An 18,641-nucleotide genomic window follows, 5' to 3' on the forward strand; every position below is an offset into this window, starting at 1 on the left:
CGAAATAGAAATAGAATCTGAAGCGCTTAAAAAAACGCTGGGTGAAAAATAAACCAAAAACATTTGGAGAACGAAAAGCAGATGCGAAACTGCCAACAGTTTTTCCTGAATAGAGGAAATTCCATGGCAACTGCAAATGCATTTTTCTGTCGCATTTCCTGCCCCAGCGTGGAGCATAAAATAACAGCAAGGCAACATAAACACGTGCCAGCCCAGTCTAATGTCGGCCATTTCCTGTTGGCCAAAAACCGTAGGCCAAAAAAAAAAAAGGGAGCGGAAAAGAAAAATAGGCAGGCACAAAGCAAGCGTCACCAGCAGCCGTAAAAGAAGTGTGGAGCTATGGGTTCTGGTCAGGGAAAGGCACAGGACCCAAGTTGGGATCTTTTCCAGACAGCTTCCACCTCTCATTCCACCTTTTTCTACCAGCTTCCATCTCTCCTTCCACCTTTTTCTACCAGCTTCCACCTCTCCCCCACATTTTTCCGACCCTGCCAGGCAAAGGAAATGAGGGCTGAAAAAGCCACAGAAATATAGAGAGAGTTCTTAAAAGCCAAAAACATGAATAGGTCAGGAAATACCCTTCAAAAAGTTTACTTCCAAATAACTAAAATATAAATCTTAGACCTCAAATTAAAGAACAGAATATTCTACCTAGGCAGAATCTAGTCTTACAAGATTCTTAAGCAAAGGTTTATTATTTTAGCACTTCTTAGATTTTTAACCTCTAGCCTCAAATCCGAAAGAAAGTCTTTAGATAAGAGCCCATAAACCCAGGCATTAACAAATATTTAAAGAACCCGCAACAAGAAGAAAAATAACAATACGTAAATCCACAACCGCCAAGACCATAACCACTCTTGATAGACCCAACAACAACACTCCAAGTAACACTAAGAGCCGCTAACATAGAAAAAAAACAGGTAGTTGGAAAGGGAAAAAAGAAATATGTTAATAAAGTGCCAAGGCAGAGAAGGCGGGGGCTTAGGCATAACATAATGTGATAAACTCTGGATGAATGACCTCTCTCTGTATAGTATATGTACACATAGTTTAATCTTCTTTTTTCACCCTCCTGCCAACTGCATTTTAGTCAAAAACAGATGACGCAGATGCATCTTGAAGCTTGAAGGGGCACATGGAGAAAATTCTAGTAAATATAGTATTAAAATTATTATAAATTGGTATTGAAGAATTTGTTTGGGACCTATGTTTGTTTTATAAACGTGACTCGAAGACTGAAGAATTCTTAGCAGAAAAAGCAGTGTACTCAAAAGGGTCTTTGAAAGCTAGTTTAATATAACATTACCCAATTTATTTTTTTGTTTCTATAATTTCTAAATATTTATAATATTTCTCAGTGTCAGCCAGCATTATTTTGCAGCTGCAGAGATGAAAACTTTTGTGCCACTGGCCATTCTTCTAATAGGCCAACAAAAATCTCCGCCGGATAATGATGCACTGACAACAGCAACTGCCACTGCCACTGCCACTGCAGCAGTCGCATGCTGCGTGTTCTTCTTGTCTCTTTCTCTGGCCGTGTTCCCATCTCTTTCTCTGTGTGTTTGTGGCCAGGCTCTTTAGTTATGCATGCTGGTGGTTCTTTTTTTCTTCTCCAACTGCCTCTACCACTTCTTTTTCGTTTGTTTGTCTGCATTTCTTGGTTCGAGTTCATTGCCGCGAATCATTTTTATTATTTTCCTTTTCTCCCCAGCACATTTTACATTCTGGGCCTCTGAGTGGCAGCATAATCATCATTATCACCTCACTGTGTTGCTCATCATGATGAGGAGGAGCCCTGCCCTGTCTTCTCGACTCACTCGACTACCCTTCAGTTCACTTAGTGTTCATTAGCTTTGTCAGTCTCCGAACCCCCTTTGCCTTTCTTGACAAACTCCCCCCGATCATAATTCAATTATTTGCGAGGGATTCGGACAGACAAGAATCTGGGGAAGTGGTTGTGGTTTTGATGGGCAAGATAAACGGTTAAGAAGGTAGTAAAGTTTGACTCGGATAAATTGTTAAGCCAAGAAGATACAACTTGACTTTGTTAGATTTCTTTGTACAATACAAAATTCTTAATAAAACATATAATTACAAAACCAATTAACATGTTTTATCTTCTTTAAATTGCTATATCAAACACTGTGCCTACAGAATACCATAATACCTAGGCAGGTGCGTTTGGCAGTCTTCAGGCACCCAGTTTCCTAGAAATCATAATTTGCACGCTTTCTTCTCAAAACCCAGACACGAGCCTCCCCTCCCCTCTCAAATTCTTGGCCATGGCTTTAACACATTTTCTAAATATTTTCGAGTTCACGATCAAGATCAACGAAAGAGAATAACAATCTCAATTGCCGCTAATGAAGCCGGGCCAAGATGCTGGGATGCTGTGAGAAGTGAGGCCATAAAAGGGGGGTCTGAGATGAATCCCCCTCTCACCATTATGGCCCTAGCTAACCCCCCAAGCTCCCCCCCTTTTCACACACACACACACACACACACGCAATTTGACTTTCATTTCTTCATAGAGTTAGACACTTTTATTGTGTTTCACATTACTTTGTGCTGTGCTGTGCTGTGTAAGTGTTGTGCTCTCTTTGGTTTTTCTCCGTTTTGTTTGCCATACGTTTTGTTACTGTTTGTGTTTTTGTTTATTCGGACTTTTCTTGAATTTCTATTTCCAGCATAGATAACCATTTCTATAAGCAAAGTGCGATATTTCACAAGAGTCTCGGCGGAATCGAGTTGACTACAACAATACGTAGCGCATTATTTTCAGTCCCTCTGTTGTGGCATTGTTTTTCTTTTAACAAAATTCGTTTTTCTTTTGCTGTCGGTCTCCCTATATTTTGTTGTGTTTTTTGCGTATTTTTGGCATTCCCGTTCTGAGGGTTTTTGCAACTTTTCCTGGTTAACTTTACTTGCTACTTGCTGGGGAACTGAGGTACCACCAAAATCAGGGACTCAGTGAAAAAGGGTGAAAATAAAGTAAGGAAAAGTAAAGTAACAATTTAAATTTAACGAAAATAAGCTTTTGTTTATTTTGCTAGACAACTTTAACCCCTTGAAAAAATGTTTTAATACTTTATTATATTTTCTTTTTAAATTTTCTTGGTAGCTACAAAGCAAATATAAATTTCCACAGATTAAAGTTGCACTGATGACTGGGCTGAAATTTATAAATGTCTAAATAAAAGCTGAAAATGCCTGTCACAAGTATTGAATTACTCAAAGAAAATGTTCAATTGAGATAATAGAACCTGATTTATGTTGAAATTAATGGTAATGCTACACATGCCTCATTTTGATTCGTGGAAAGCTTTTCGCTATAATTAATAGGAGATTGTTCTATAATTACAATAAATTTTATTCATTAAATTTATTCATTGCTCAAACAATTTATTCATTTAAATATTAAACATCGCAAACTTATAGATAACTCTATGCTATAAATTGTCATCATTCAAAATTGTTTATATTTATAAGTAGTCATCTTTTCTATCCGTAGTTTCCCTTCGATTCTCCAGTGTCTCATTTTCTTTGACAAAACCAGATTCAACTTTTCATTAAGTTGAAAAACCTTTTTGAAATTAAATTAAGCTCTTAACACTCTGCGTGGAAAACCCGTAACAATGTGGCCCCTGCTGGGCGCGGCTTTTCTTATTTTTTCTTTTCCATTTTTCACACAGTAAGCGCGGCAGACGAAACCCGGGACCATTTCCACTCGGAGATTTTGGTGGAAACTCGCCAGGCAGACACTTGTGCATATTAATTGCTTATTGAGCAGGCTTCCCTTTTCCATTTTCTCCCCTCTCTGCCCCTCGCCCCTTTAGAGGGGAAGTCGGATGGAACAAAAAAACAACCATGGCGTGAAAGAATTGTTTGGGAAAATCCTCGTGCACGAGAAAAGCCTTTTTTTATTATTCTTTATCAGTTTCAATCACTCCATCGCACCCAGAAGTAACACTACAGTGGGGACTCGAAAGTGGTGTTTTTAATTTAATAAAATCTAATAACCAAACCTAGTAATAAATATATAAGAATTTTTTACTTAATTATTTTAAAAAGGAAAACTACACACTCTGGTCTTCTCATGTTTCGTGTGATAAAAGTAAATGCAAAGAGTGCACCTAAAATTCCCAAGTAAGAATTTGGAGATAGGGAAAATCAGAAATTTGTATTATTTTTGAATTTTAAATATTAAAATTAACTTCTTTGGTGATTTTGAGCAACACAAGTTAAGTTTCTAGACCTATTTTTGACTCTTGAAATACTTTTATTTAATTTAAAAAATTACTCTTAATTAAAGGCCACATTTCCCTTGTATTCACTGTACTTCCCCTCACAGTTCTCAGTTCTGGCTTTCATTCATTCACTCCAACACACATACACACAACACACACTTATTCATACCATCCCTCCCTCAATTTCCATTGCCCTCACTGTCGCATTCATTCATTCATGCAAGTCTCCTTCTCACCTGTTTGTTTTGTTGCTGTTGCTGTTGTTTTTCGTCACTAGCCTGGCTGGCTTCTCCGTCTCCCTTCCTCCCTCGCGTGCTGGAACAAGCGTTTTCCGGCCAAAGGTCGGTTTTTCCTTTTCGGGGGTCAGACGTCGCGGATTCGGGTGCCCCTTTGTTGCAGCCACTTGTGCGCGCCTCTACCTTTATTATTTTTTTTTCGTTTTTTGTTTATCGCTTGGCCCTTTACTGGTTGACAAAATGCCAAACGCTTGAAATTCCTTTATATCCGTTTTTTATTTTTTTTTTTCTCCCCGTTTTATATGCGTTTTTTGTTTCGTATTTTTCAGTTAGCGCGCGGTTTTAAAATTTGGTTTATTCTTCTGTGTTTGATGAAAAAAAACAAAGTGTAATGCTGTTACTGCTGATGTTTGTTGTTTTTATTTTCACTGTTGGTTTTCCCTCCTCCTTGTTGTTGTTGTTGTTGCTTTTCTCGTTAACCTTTTCCGTTCCCGTGCACGTGTTTGATTTTCCTTTGCTGCTGCTGCTGTTCGGGTTTATGGCAACCTGTTTGCCACCGGAATGTTTTCGTGTGGTTTTCCCAAAGAACCACCAAAACGAATGAAAACTCAGCTGGAATGCCACGAGTAATAATTATGATTGCATTCGAAAATCTTTGTAATTTCCGCTTTGTTTTGGCCTTTTTTTTTTGTGTTTTTTTTATTCAATGTAAAATTTTAATGCGCTGGCTTTCAAAGGAAATTCTTTAATCGGTATTTGGTTTGGTTTTTTAATGGGTTTAATTTAAAATACCACATAATGTAAAGCAATTATTTCAATTAAAATTATTCTAATGGAAGCAAAGGTTTTTAAATGAAAAGACTCGGAATTTTATGGTTTACCTTAACACATTTTTAAATTTATTTTAAATTTTTATAGGCTCTCCTTAAAGCCAACTTGTTTATTTTAAAAATTGTATTGTTTTCACAAGATGAAATGTTTGCCAAGTATGTAAATTTCTTATTTTCAAATTATCAAGAATTACATTTCTATTGTGACACATAATTATATGCAAACAAAAAGTCACTCAAACTTTTTACTTATTTACATTTTCGACTGAGGTATTTATACAATTTTCCGCAACAAATAAACAAATCAATTAACGGTTTCGTTTAATGCGCTCCCAGAAGTCGGTCAATATCTGGGGGGGAGCCGAGAGTCAAGTTAAGTGTGTGCTTTAAATTTAATTAAGCCTTCTGCTATTTCTGGTTTTTGTCTTGTTTTTTTTTTTTTTTTTTTGATTTTTTTCTCTTGATTTATTTCTTGATTTTTCAACAAGAGGCGCAAGTTGGAGAGACCGGTGGATTCTGGTGGCTGCTTTCTAAACACAGATGTGCACGCTCCGCTGGAGCTGCCCACTCGAGAAAAGCAACAACAACTGCAAATACAACAACAATGGCAGTAGATAGAACCAGCAGCCAAAGACAAAGACAACAAGTTAGACTCGCCGCCTAACGGTAAATCAAATGAAAAACTTCTATTGATAGAGTCTCGTCGAATTCACAGCGGCGACGTCACGGCGCGCGTTTTAAATTTCTAGCTGGAGGAGAAACCGTTGTTCGGTATTCTCCCCCTCTCTCTTTTTCTCGCGAAAACCAAAAACCGAAAATTAAAACTGGTTTTTGAAACTGGCTTAGAACAGAACGAAGGCAAATTTGCAAGTGCAACGTGATAAGGAAAAGCATGCAAAAATTACCACGCACCAATATGCACACACACGTACGCGGCGAGCGAGTGCACTCTCTCTTTCTTTTCCACACTCTGCGTCTCTTTCTCTCCGTTTTTCCGGAAAAACCGTCCGAAACGCTCGAGTCTTAACAGGTGACTGAAAACCAAGAACCGAAAGTCCGCAAGTCGGGTTTGCGCCACGTTAGTGGCTAACAGCGGCGTCGCCCGAAGATGAAGCAGCGACGCGGCAGAGCCACTTCGGCTCTGCAAAGCTATGGCCACTGTTATGGCACTGGTAACTTCGATGTGGTGCATGCCACCTTGAAAATAAAGGTTTGATGTGTAGTATTAAAATATTTTCGGTGGTGCATTCAACTCACGAGTTGATCGCTTTGCCTGAGTTGGCCAGGCATGCAGAGGCATTGGCTTTACATTGGCTTTCAATTAACTAACCAAATTGGCAATTAGCATTTGGTAGTGGGAAGCAACCAATTACAAGCTTATTTGTATTACATTTAACTGTTTACAAATATAAAGAAAAATATCAAATTATTGTAGTTTTCATTTACTTTTAGAAATTAATTTTTAGCGAAAACAGAATATTATTTAATTGTGAATTAAATTACAGATGGAGTCATTTTGGAACCTATAATTCATTATATTTTTGATCAGCATCAATAGGCAAGTTGATCTAGACAAAAGCATTATTTTTAAAATTTTATAAGGGGTTAAAATTATTTAAAATTCACAAAAAATTTGATTTAAAAACTTGCACAGAAAAAGCTATAATATTTTTTGATGTATCCAAAAAAATATCATACAAAATATGGGTAAATATTTATTTGAAGAGTTTAAATATTTCCGGTCTTTTTGAAAGGAATCAGGATTTTATGCAGTGAACCAGTAATTTCCGACCCTATAAACTATATATATTCTTGATCAGCATTAACAGGAGAGTCTTTCTAGCCATGCCGGAAAGAAAAATAAATTTAAAAATTTTTTTTCAAAATTTCAAAATTTTATAAGGGGTTACATCATTAAAAATCTCAAAAATTAAAAAAAATTTTAATTTTTCAAAATTTTAAATTATGTATGCAGATTTGTTAACCTAGAAAAAACTAGCATAAAAAATCTTTCCGAATTGAATTTGATGCTATTTTGACTTAGTTATGATTTTTTTAACCTTTGGCTTTTCACAAAAATTAAGGATTTATTTAAAAGCTTCTTGGCGTCATCTAAGGGTCAAATATGGAATGATTTATGTATATTCTGATTCGCCATTCATTAAAAATTCAAATATATGGAAAATATTTAAAAATATGCACAGTTTGAATATATTTTGTATTTATTTAACATAATCATTAACATCAACTGTAGCCAACAGAAAGCATTAACATTGCAGAGGCCGACAAAAGCCGGCCTGAGTTAGCAGCATCTGCAGAACGAAGACTTAACATAGACCACGCACCCAACCTAAAACAAAAACAAATGAAAATAAACAAAACCTGAAAACAGAAAACCCACACCATAACTGCTCCCCTGACCTATATGCCAAACATCCTCTAGAGAAAAAAAAAACACCCACTAAAAAACGAAGAAAAAACATAGCACCGAGAAAACTTTAAGCGCAACTAATTATGTGGCGGCAGCATACGGGTATTTCTGCAGCTTTAAATAGTTGAGCCTGAAGTCTCGAGTCCCTGAGATGCCTCAAATACTTCCGAATTCCCATTCACGTTCGAGTTTGGCTTCAAAGATTCCACAAGTACCGGGAATCTGCAAGTTATGCGAATGCGTTCTTCCACGAGCTTAAACTTACTACCTTACATCCTCTTCCTTTAGAAGTTTTCAAATATGCCAGTCATAACTGGTAGTTTTCTTGTCAGGAATTCTTTAACAGTGGGAACACAACAATACTTAAAAATTTACATGGTTAAAATTTAAAAATTAAGCAAATAATTAATTTATATAAAAAGGAGAACAAGGTGCACACATTTAGAAACCAATTTTAAAGTCTATAATCATAAAATAAATATTTATTTAACTCATTAAAAATATGAAATTTAAAAGTATTTAACTAAAATGTAAATTAACAGTTATTTAAATCTTATCCTATATTTTTTAATTTGGTTATACATTTTATATTCTTACCATATTTTGCAAATTATTATCAGTTGCTATATTTTGCGTTTGTAATTTTCGTAAATATATTTTTGTATACTTTTGTTTGTATAATTTAAAATTCTTTGCTATCCAAGCTTCACTGTACAGTGTACACCATCGTCTGACTTTGTTTTGGCTACTGTTATTGTTTCTGTTATCTCCTGTTTTGGGCTGAGTGAATTGTGGCTGCCGTTGAGTTGAGGCCTCAAGGCTGCACTTGGCCTTTTATATGTATGTTTTTTTTTTTCTGTTTTATTTTTTGTTTTTGTCCTGGCTTTGCTCTCTTTTTGGCCTCATCTTTGCTTTCCGCTCTCGCAGGTGACGTGGCCTATTAGCAGCGATAAAAGTCGAAGGCGCTCAACAACAAAAGGATATCCGGCTGAAGGAGCAGCGAGCCGGCAGGAAGATTCGACCGGCAAAAGCAGCAGCACGTGAGGGCATGCAACGTGTGTGTTTCACGCTCTGCCAGATTACGCGAGCGGGAAAATATGGATGAAAAATTAGCACATTAAAAATATATATATGTATGTATGTGACTTACGATATCTTAATATGGCAGACGTGACGCCTCCTGCTGCTCCTAAAAATTTCCCTAATGTGTCACGAGATTAGCCTGAATTCATATTTACTTTTCGTATTTAATTGTGCGAATTGTTTGCCAAAAATTTAAAGCAGTGCCAGCTCAGCCGTATTATCATTGTCACCATTTTCCATATGATAATTAGCCAGTTGATTATTTATTTAACGGGAGAAATGCTGATTTGATTTTGGTACTATTTATTTAGTCTACATTTTGTCGCTTTTAAATGGGTATAATTTGGATGATTTATAATCGGATTGTCATATTAAATATGTACAAATTAATGGGAATTTAGCTTCGTTTTTGAAATATTATAATTACTTTTCACTCTTGTGTTGTTACATTTTTAAATAATTTGAGTTCCTAATTGAGCCCCAAAAAGTGTGCTATGAATTTACGATGAGCAGCAATTAGTCAGAGTTTCTCTGTAATTTTCTTGTTTTTCTTCCATTTACCTTAACGTGATTTACAGGCTGACTTTTATTTTTATTTTTTTTCTCTCTTCCAGTCTAGGATCATTAACATTTCATCGTGTTTTGGACTCGAACTTTTAATTGAGGCTTCGTTTAGGAACTCGACATCTCTATTTCAATGTACATATGCTCATTTTTGCACAGTTTTTTCTTCACTTTGATACTTCTGTCTTTCATTTCAGTTTTTGTAAAGCCATGTTGTATATTTTTAGTTTATTTTCCACAGCAATCTTTTTTTTTTCGTGACTTCCCTGCCTTAGGAGCCTTTTAAACAGTTTTCACAGCGTTTTTGCGTAGTTTTTTCTTCAGTTCTTTCTCTAGGGTTTCCCGACTTTTCCTTCTCATCCTTTGCTTGTCTATTTTTGCAGCAATCTTTTTTCTGGTCTCCGTTTTTAGACTTATGGATGTTGACGCTTCTCCAGTGGCATTTTCCCTCCTATTTTTTTGTTCGTCCCATTCATCCAGTTTAATTGGCATTTAACAAGCCTCCTTTGTTCGTACTTTTTTTCCGCCGCTGGACAACTTTTCAATTCTTCTCACCTCTGGCTCATTGCATTTGACTTTGTCTGTGCTCACCTGGGATAAATGCGAATGCCATGCCCATTAATGTCAACTCATTAGACACCGCTAACCATAATCCCAATCCCCAAATCGTCCTGGATTCCTTGGAGATAGCCCCAGTTCCCCACAGCCACAAATAAGTGACAGAGGAGGAAGGAAGACCTAAAAACCCGAAACTCATTCCAAGTCCTTGGACACGTAGCATCGCATAATTACAACTTAATCGCTTGACAAACAAAGCAGACGCCCCCACATAAACAGCAATAACAGCAATGAGGAGGGACCGGGATAATGCCTGTCCTAAGTTTTAAATGGCGACCCAAAGTCACTTTAAAGACTCCTCGGCCATTCGGCCATTCTAAGCCATGGACGACATTCTGAACTCCCCTTTATTGTCACGCCTTAAATAGTTAATAGGGAGTAATGGCTGGCAGAGGGGAGATGGTAAAGTTTAAGAAGGTTCTGGGGTTTTGACAATGTGAAGCATTTAAATAAATATAAATATTTATTAATACTTAAAGTATACAAGATATTTTTTAGAATTTGTTTAAGATCTCAACTTTTTATTGAGATAAAATCTGATATATTTATTAAGCAAAAATAGTCAATTTAAAAAATTAAACTAAAAAATAATAAAACTAGAAAATATATCTAGAAAAACGTAATATTTAACCATTTAAAATATATTTTCTTAAGCTACTAAAATAATAAAAAAAAATACTTTCCAATTCCTATATTTTATTCTTAGCTTTAAATATTTTGGGCCACAACATTTCCCTTTTATTCCTTCACAATATCCAAATCCACCCACTTTTATTTTAAAACAAGAGTTGACATTGCATGCAAAAACTATTTCCATGTTAGGCGACCAACCCGGTTGCACCCCCAAAACTGAATATTTCATGACAATTAAAATGTTAACTCTGTCAAGCGGCATGCACACGACCCCTGCCACCTGCCACCTGCCACCCACTGCGTTCCTCAAATTTTCCCCTCCACCGAGGGCACCCCTTAACCACACAATGCCACACACATGCATAGGGGCCAAGCCCGCAATAAGCTTACACTTACACCTGCTAAAATCAACCCCTTCCACCTGCCAACTCCTGCCACCTGCCACTTGCAACATTCAAGCGAATAATGTTGCGGTCAATTTCATTATCCTTGTCCCCGACCACTAATGCACTGCAAATTAAAATATAGTATTATAATAATTATTATTAAATTAGGAGATTAAATTATATAGTATATAAAAGTTAAAAAAATTATTTCATTATTTATACAGAGCTAGCAATTAGTTCTAAACTAAAAGCTAACGTAAAGTAGTTGAGTTGAGTTAGTTTTATACGTATATTTTTTTTAATTTAATACACTCTAAATTGTATATAAAAATTTTAAGAATTTCTTTAATTTTAATATTTAATTTCAATATATATTTTCTCAAAACAAAAGCCTCCTTCTATTTCTTTTCAGTGCAAAGGTAGGCCCTCGCAGCTGTTTGGCTTACTGGAATTAGGCAAGGATTTGGCGGGGCTTCAGAGCAGCGAACACAAAGGATCTGCCTGGACTTAGATTGAGATTTGACCCCAACGGCTTCTGTGTACCATTATTGGCGTATTGGCAGGATCTCGAATGAGAGAACGACCCTGCATGCATCACTTCATTAGGCGTATCAATGTCACTCGCCAGCTGAGTGGCATGCATCAATTTCCAGTTGGCCCAGGAACTGTGTAGAGATATTAACATGCTTCATTTGTCGAAGGACTCAAAGGAGAGAAATGTCGGAGCAAAGCAGGAAAGCCAAGGTTCTTCAAAAAGAAACATAAAAGGTAATAACAGATGCTGAAATGTGGTGATGATAATGACATTAAGGACTTACCTTTCAGTCTGTGTTTAGTTTAATTGGTAAATCAGGGAAATTATGAAAATATTTATACACAAGTTGAGAGTGTGCAGATTTACTTTTGTTATATCTAAATAAAATAAATCCTAATTAAATAAAATTCAGCCATCTGTTTTCTGTACATTGTATTTGCCCAGAGCTAAAACCATATTATTTACAAAAAAGAACCTTCTAGGCCATAAACAATATTTAAACAGACAAGTTTTTAGGGGCCAGCATGGAGCTATTTCCGCCGTAATTCAGATTTACTGTGCTTTTCCGCACACACACATACACACATTGTTTGACATTGGCAAAGTTAACGGGTAAAATTTGTCGCTGCAAATGTAAATATAATTAAACAAACCGCAAAAATATTCATACAGCAGTTGGCCATTAAAATTACACATTTTGCCAATTATATTTAGAAAGTGTATGGTAAATGGCGTCAAGAAAAAAAAAAACGAGACAATAAATCCAGTCCAATTATTTATTTAAATATATATTTGTGTATAATGTATGCGCTGTGCTTGTGTTTAATATTTGCGCGCATGCATATATCAATTATTTGGCCAATTGCTGTGACTTATTTATTAATTTTTCCCAACGAAATGGGACGGACGTTACCATTTGATTTCAATTTGTAGTCTGACAGTTGAAAATATGCGTTTCATAAATGAACTCGCTTTTATTTCACAAAAACTCCGGCTTCCTTTCCCTGATATACTTAATTTAAAATATTAAAACAGACAGGCAACATTGGTTTCCCATTCAATTGTGATTTATATTTACGAGCAGCACTGTACAGCTCATATGCAATTTAATTTAATTAAATGTTGAACACGATGATTTAAGTGACTTCGTTTTGCGCGTTGTCAATTGAAATGAAAGTGAAACGCTTGTCACAGGTAATGTATTTTATTCGTACATAAATTATTGCTCCGTTTCATTTTGTTCTTCGCTTTTCCTCCTCATCACTTTTAATGCGAAAATTATGAATAAACTGCAGACCAGCATGGCGTATACATAATTGAGCAATTGAAATGCAATAGAAATGAATTATGCAAAGCAACTGTCCAGCTAAGTGGAGTGCCGATCAATTTGAATTTCAAACTAAATTGTAATTTAATTAAGTAACATTTTCAAATTAATAGCAAGTGAAAATGGAGAGCTGTAAATTTATTGAAAGCTGTGAAGAAGTTACTATGGTAAGCTTTAGGGGAAAACTTTAAGCTAACAAAAGGGAGCCTGAAGTTGAGTAAATTTATAAGCCAGCTTCTTACCAAATCTGACCTCAAAATAAAGTCTAATTTATTTGCAGGCTTACTCCATTCCCGACCATTATCTTCCAGCGGAAACTTCACTACCTGAGAGCCCATCTTTAGACCTCACAATAACTCAAACCGGCTAATGGCCAGCCCCAACAATTTGCAAAACAAGAAACACACTCTCTCTCTCTCTGGTTTTTTGGGTCACTAGAGGCGTAGAATGTTCCCCATAAATTTGCAGGCCAAGTGCCAGGGAAACCCTTTAGCAAAATGCTTGCAACAAAAGGTTGAACTAGAAACAGAGGCCTCAAACCGAACAAAGTTAAGAGGCAGAGGCATACAAAGGGCATCCAAATAAAACCTTATCAATAGAAGTATAGAACACTGAGTGGCAAGGATTTAGAACCAAAATAAAATAGTTCTTAAAGGTTAAAAAATCAATTAAAATTGTAAAATCCTTCACAAAATGTTTACTAAATATATAAACTACTTAGGCATCAACATAATGCTTGAAATATTTATTTTTAAAACAAAAACGTTGCTCTACAATCTCTACTTTTGCTGTATTTTTTGACACTTTCGTTGGCCTGCGAACAATGAGCGCTGGAATTTATCAAACATTTTGTGGTTGCCATTGTTTCATTGGCATTTTTCTCCCCTCTGTTACCCCCTGCAATAAAAATTTGTCATATTCATGCCGCAATCCATGCTGTTCTATCTTTATAACTCCCAACTGCAGGCCATCGCTGTGAATATCTATAATTGTCAGCAAATGTTACCCAATTCAGGCACATTTGCATAGATTTTTGGAATAGTCATTATGCCATGATGAGTGGGATGATGATTATTGTGGGCATGTTGCGGATGTGGATGTGGATGCCGATGCTGAGCCCTCTCCCGATCATGATGATTTCCATGTGTCATGGCAAGCTGACAGCCTCGGCTTAGTGCCGCTTTTGGCTCAGCTACTGCTAATCGATTATGCAAAAATAAAATGGAATAGAATAAAATAAAATGCTTGCCAAAGCGGAAAGCGAGAGTAGCTGAAAAAATCGGAATCAAGACAAAGTTTGAACAGCAAAATGTGGAGACTCATCGATGGATACTCGGCAAAAAGAAATTGTTTTGCCACTCATCATCATCTCTCTCTCGGGACAAAACCCCAAAGTCAATTAAAGGATTTCCAACCCCAGGCAGCCCACTCTCCCCTAAACTTTATTGTCACACATAGGAGAAGGACTGGGCTGTGGGTGAAACAATGGCAGGGATAAGCCACAAAACTGTATTGTAACCTGAAAAATTAAAATCTGTATGGGGGTAGAAGAGGACCAAGACCGATTCTGTATTCTGTATAAAATTCGTGCAAGTCCCTTGAATGGGTATCCGATTTTATGTGTGGGATTAAAGGATGGTTGAGATGGAATATCTGATGAAATGGTAATCTTTCAAGAAGCTTTATCTTAAAAATCACATTGAAATGAGAATTTTTTGGTTGAAATATTCTTTCACCTTTTTTTGATTACAAATTAAGCTGCTTAAAGGTTTTTAATGTTAAAAATAAAGTATCTTTAATTGAAAGATGATTTTAGGGAAATTTTAAGAGAGCCAAGAGTCAGCTCTACAGCGTAAATCATCTTTATTTTGCTTCCTTAGAAGGAAAACACTTTTAATAAACCTAGTTTTTTACTCATAACTAATATGTATTATGTTGTTTTCAAATTAAATTTTAATTATTTAAATTATCAAAATTTATTTATATTTACAACCCTTTTATAACTTAAGGAACCCTCAAAAGTCCTGCAAATCTCAAAGTTTCCCTAAACATTTTCAACAATAGGACATGCGCCACTTCACAGCTTCGACCAAAATCGTTTTCCAATAATGCCTTATATCATCTGCACTGTGAACACTCGAAAAGCACAACCACACCAGCAATTTTAAAGCAGTCAAATGAAGGAGCGGCCAAGAAGGATTCTATAGACATCAGAGGATGGAGACAAGTGCTCGCATTGAGGGTAAAATGTTTTTTGTGTCTGTGGTTGGTAGAATGACGTACGAACGTACGAATTCCTCCATATGAATGACAACGACGACTGACTGCAATTGACTGACTAACTGACTATCCCCTTCCCTAAATTCCTGTATCGAAATCGTCCCGTCCGGCTTTTGTTGTGAAGTGAAATGTTTACCAGATTTGAAGTCGTAAATTGATTTGATTTTGGTCATTTCTGCACTTGTTTGCCTGCTAAAATTTTCCTCTGTGCGAAAGTGGCAAAAATTTCAATCGAAACGACCAATTTGTGTGTGTATTTACAGTGTGTATAGTGTGTTTAGTGTGCTTAGTGTGTGTGGGCGTGATTGATGGGAGGTGTGGTCAGAGGGGGGCACCCTATTCAGCCGATAAGTTACGCTCAATTGAGTCCTGTTTGAACTGCTGATGTGTGCAATGCGTCTTGGATTTCCCGTCTTTTGTTTACTTCAATCTTTTTGCGGTTGTTCTTGGCTGACAATTTGCTGCTGCTATTGTTGTTGTTATTCCCAGACACTTTGACATTTGACGTGCCAGTAGAAGTTTTAAGCACTGGCACAAAAAACAAAATAGTTGTCAATTAAGCAAAAAGAGGACACTCCAGTGCACCCTCCCGAATAATGAATGATGTGGTTGCTGTGGCCAAAGTTCAGGGCTTACAACCGATGATAGATGCGAGATATAAATATACTTTGGGGGATGGGGATGGGGATGGGAATGGATGTAGCCCGGGTTGGATTGCAGGACCTCGAAATGTTGTTTGTGGTCCGATGGCCATCGAAGAACTGAAAGCAAACTAATCAGAGTGAGTGGAAGCTTCAAATTTGAGATTGACCAAGGGTAAGGATTAAATTTAAAAATTTTTAAGGCTTATCAAATGTTGAATTGGGGTTTTTTCTAAAAGTATGAACTTGACTTTTAGCAGTAGAAATTTAAAAAATCTATGGCTTTGACATTATAACAAAACAAAGCTAATTTAGAAACCATTAAAATGCTTAAATTTGTTGTATTTAATATCATTTAATTTTTGTTGGTTTTAAATACAGAAATAATATTATTTAACCTTATTTGATTACTATATCTTGTCACTCTTAGCTCTTAAAAAATCATTATAAAAATTCCGTAAATATTTACACTCCCATTACTGGAAGCCCCCACAAGGACTCGTATTTTGTCTGCCTCTGTTTACAGAATCTTTCCCCCAGGTCCCTGCCACAACGTCTCGCTTTGGTTTTATCTATTTAAAACAGCTGCCCGTATAAGCCATAACTTGTATGTTAATAACCCCAATTATGCGCAGGAATATACCATTTTAGTTCTCACCTTCCTCAACTCATGAATTTTTCGCCGCCGGTGCTGGCTTGTGCTCGATTTTTGTGTTTGTTTTGGTTCACATTATGGCCACTTTTGGTCGGTGCGTTGCTGCATTATCACGTCCTAGTTTTATGTGCTATTAAGTGCAGAATAAGCTTGCCGCGCCCTTTAAAGTGTGCCATAATCTTGGCCACGCGGACGCTAGCCGCAGAGTAATGGCCAGCACTTTGGTGCTGCATTTTGCACTGAATTTAGCCCCATAAACTGACTTTTGGTCTCTGTTCATTTTCAAGCCAGACACGAGACTGGCATTATTACACAAAAATCCACCAAAGGGGGGGATTTACGCACTTTAAACCGGCTTAATAGTGATGACAAAAAATGACTTTAGAACTACAATTTAATATTTAACTTTGTTTACTTTCATTTATATAACCAATTTATTTTTAAACTTTCCATTGTTTATTTCTTTATTTTAAAACTTGATACGAACCCATTTCATTTGTCAGTTTGTTGACTTTGAATATTCATTGTCTAACAATCTACAACAAATTCGATTTGCATAATAAATGAACGAACACTGCCATTGTTTGATGTACTGAATAATTAATTTAATAATAGATATAATTTAATTTGTACATGTGTGTAGAGCAAATTAAACAATTAAGAGTTGGTAATAAACTATCAAAAAGAGAATACATTTCTTCATATAAAATGTAATAAATTGAATTAAGGAATAAATAAAACAATTGCAAGTAAAGTAAGTGGCTAGGTTTAGTACAGTAATTGTAACCCATTGAATGTAATAATATTTCTTATGATAAATCCTCTCTTTAACTTGGTTTAAAAGTACCTTAAACCCCTCTGGTAGTTACTCGATTAAGTTCTTTGTAAACTTGCCTTAGACTCGAATGTTTTATGAACTTTTAATACCAGTTCCGTTTCAGTTCCGGTGACTGAAATATATACCCATACCTATGCACGGATTACTATATGTTTTACCAGCCGAGTTTGTGGCACCTTTCAATTCATTAGCAACTTTATAGAGCAAAACTTGGACTGGCCAACGAAATTTACGCACTGTTGTAGCAAGAAAAGCAGAGAAGAAAAATATGTGTTGCATCGAATAAAATAAACTAAACTTAACTTGACTTTTAGGAGCAAGGACGAGAGCAGGAGACACATGGCAGGAATGGAGTCGAGAGTAAAAAGCGAGTCAATGTATGCTTCTGTTTTTCTTACTAATATAAAACTTGGCATTAAACGCGAACGAGACGACGGGGAAAGTAGCCTAAACTTGAGAAGTCAAAAACTCCCAAAGAGGACTTATGAGAATGGCAGAGAAGGAGGGGAAAAACTGTGTTGGGGAAAATGCAGGGGAGCATTGCTTGTTTTGAGCTCAAACTTTGGCGCTGTATCTCCTTCTGCTGCCTCCATTTTCCCGCCACGTCTTGGTGCCCTCCTGATAAAGTTTAACTAGCACCAAAACACAAACACAATACACCCTTACGCATACCATAAAGTGGGGAAGAAGCTGATGGAATGCAATAAGCCACGGCAGTAGTGATGCCAATTTGGCTGGGTCTTGGCTTTAAGTAGTCTTAGATTTTTTTAAAGTTAGTTTCTTATATTTGTATACTGAATTTTCATAAGTAAATTGTGGTTTTCGAGAGCTTAAGCCGTATAATAATTTGTTTCTCCCTGAAATTTGGTGTAAAATATTTTTAAAATAACCTTAATTCCTGATTAAAACAAAGTTTATTTTTTAAATATTTTTATTATTTTAGAATCAGTGATCTTTAGGGTGAAATTTACCCTTGAATGCACTTGACAATTGATAGTAAAAGTGTTCAATTAATAAATATTCAATTATTAATAATTGCGCACTAAAAATTTTTATTTTTTTTATAAAAATTACTACTTTAATTTATATTAATTTTCTTTGAATCTGTAAAATCAAATTGAGTGTTAAATTCCCGCAACCTTTGACCCCTGGCAGCACTGGAATATTGGTAGTGAGAGAAACGGATGCATGGAAACGGTTTGGTATGTGAAAAGTTTCTCCTTTTGGCCGTTGTTTGTGTATTTACTTGGAAGCCGTTAAGTTTCATTTCCGTTTCATTTCATTTCGTTTTATTACTTTGGTCAGTTTGATGATTTTTTTCTGTTTTTTTCTTCTTC

General features: G+C 36.1%; 1 protein-coding gene and 1 long non-coding RNA gene across 2 annotated transcripts in view; both read right to left on the minus strand.

The window, feature by feature from the left end:
* Positions 1-6,331, minus strand: part of haf (leucine-rich repeat and fibronectin type-III domain-containing protein hattifattener) — a 55,443-nt gene extending 49,112 nt beyond the window's left edge. Inside the window, exons 1-2 of the mRNA XM_070286331.1 lie at positions 6,219-6,331; positions 4,484-4,845 (exon numbers count right to left, since the gene is read on the minus strand). The gene's annotated coding sequence lies outside the window, so the exon portion shown is untranslated. The remainder of the gene's footprint in view (positions 1-4,483; positions 4,846-6,218) is intronic.
* A 2,231-nt stretch (positions 6,332-8,562) lies between these two features.
* On the minus strand, positions 8,563-9,882 carry LOC138929070 (uncharacterized). The gene is made up of 2 exons (XR_011445495.1): positions 8,895-9,882; positions 8,563-8,815 (listed from the first exon to the last, which is right to left on the minus strand). It is a non-coding gene; the product is annotated as an uncharacterized lncRNA (long non-coding RNA).
* Positions 9,883-18,641: the final 8,759 nt, after the last annotated feature.

Source organism: Drosophila kikkawai, chromosome 2L, assembly GCF_030179895.1.
Source record: "Drosophila kikkawai strain 14028-0561.14 chromosome 2L, DkikHiC1v2, whole genome shotgun sequence".
In the NCBI taxonomy this organism is placed as follows: Eukaryota; Metazoa; Arthropoda; class Insecta; order Diptera; family Drosophilidae; genus Drosophila; species Drosophila kikkawai.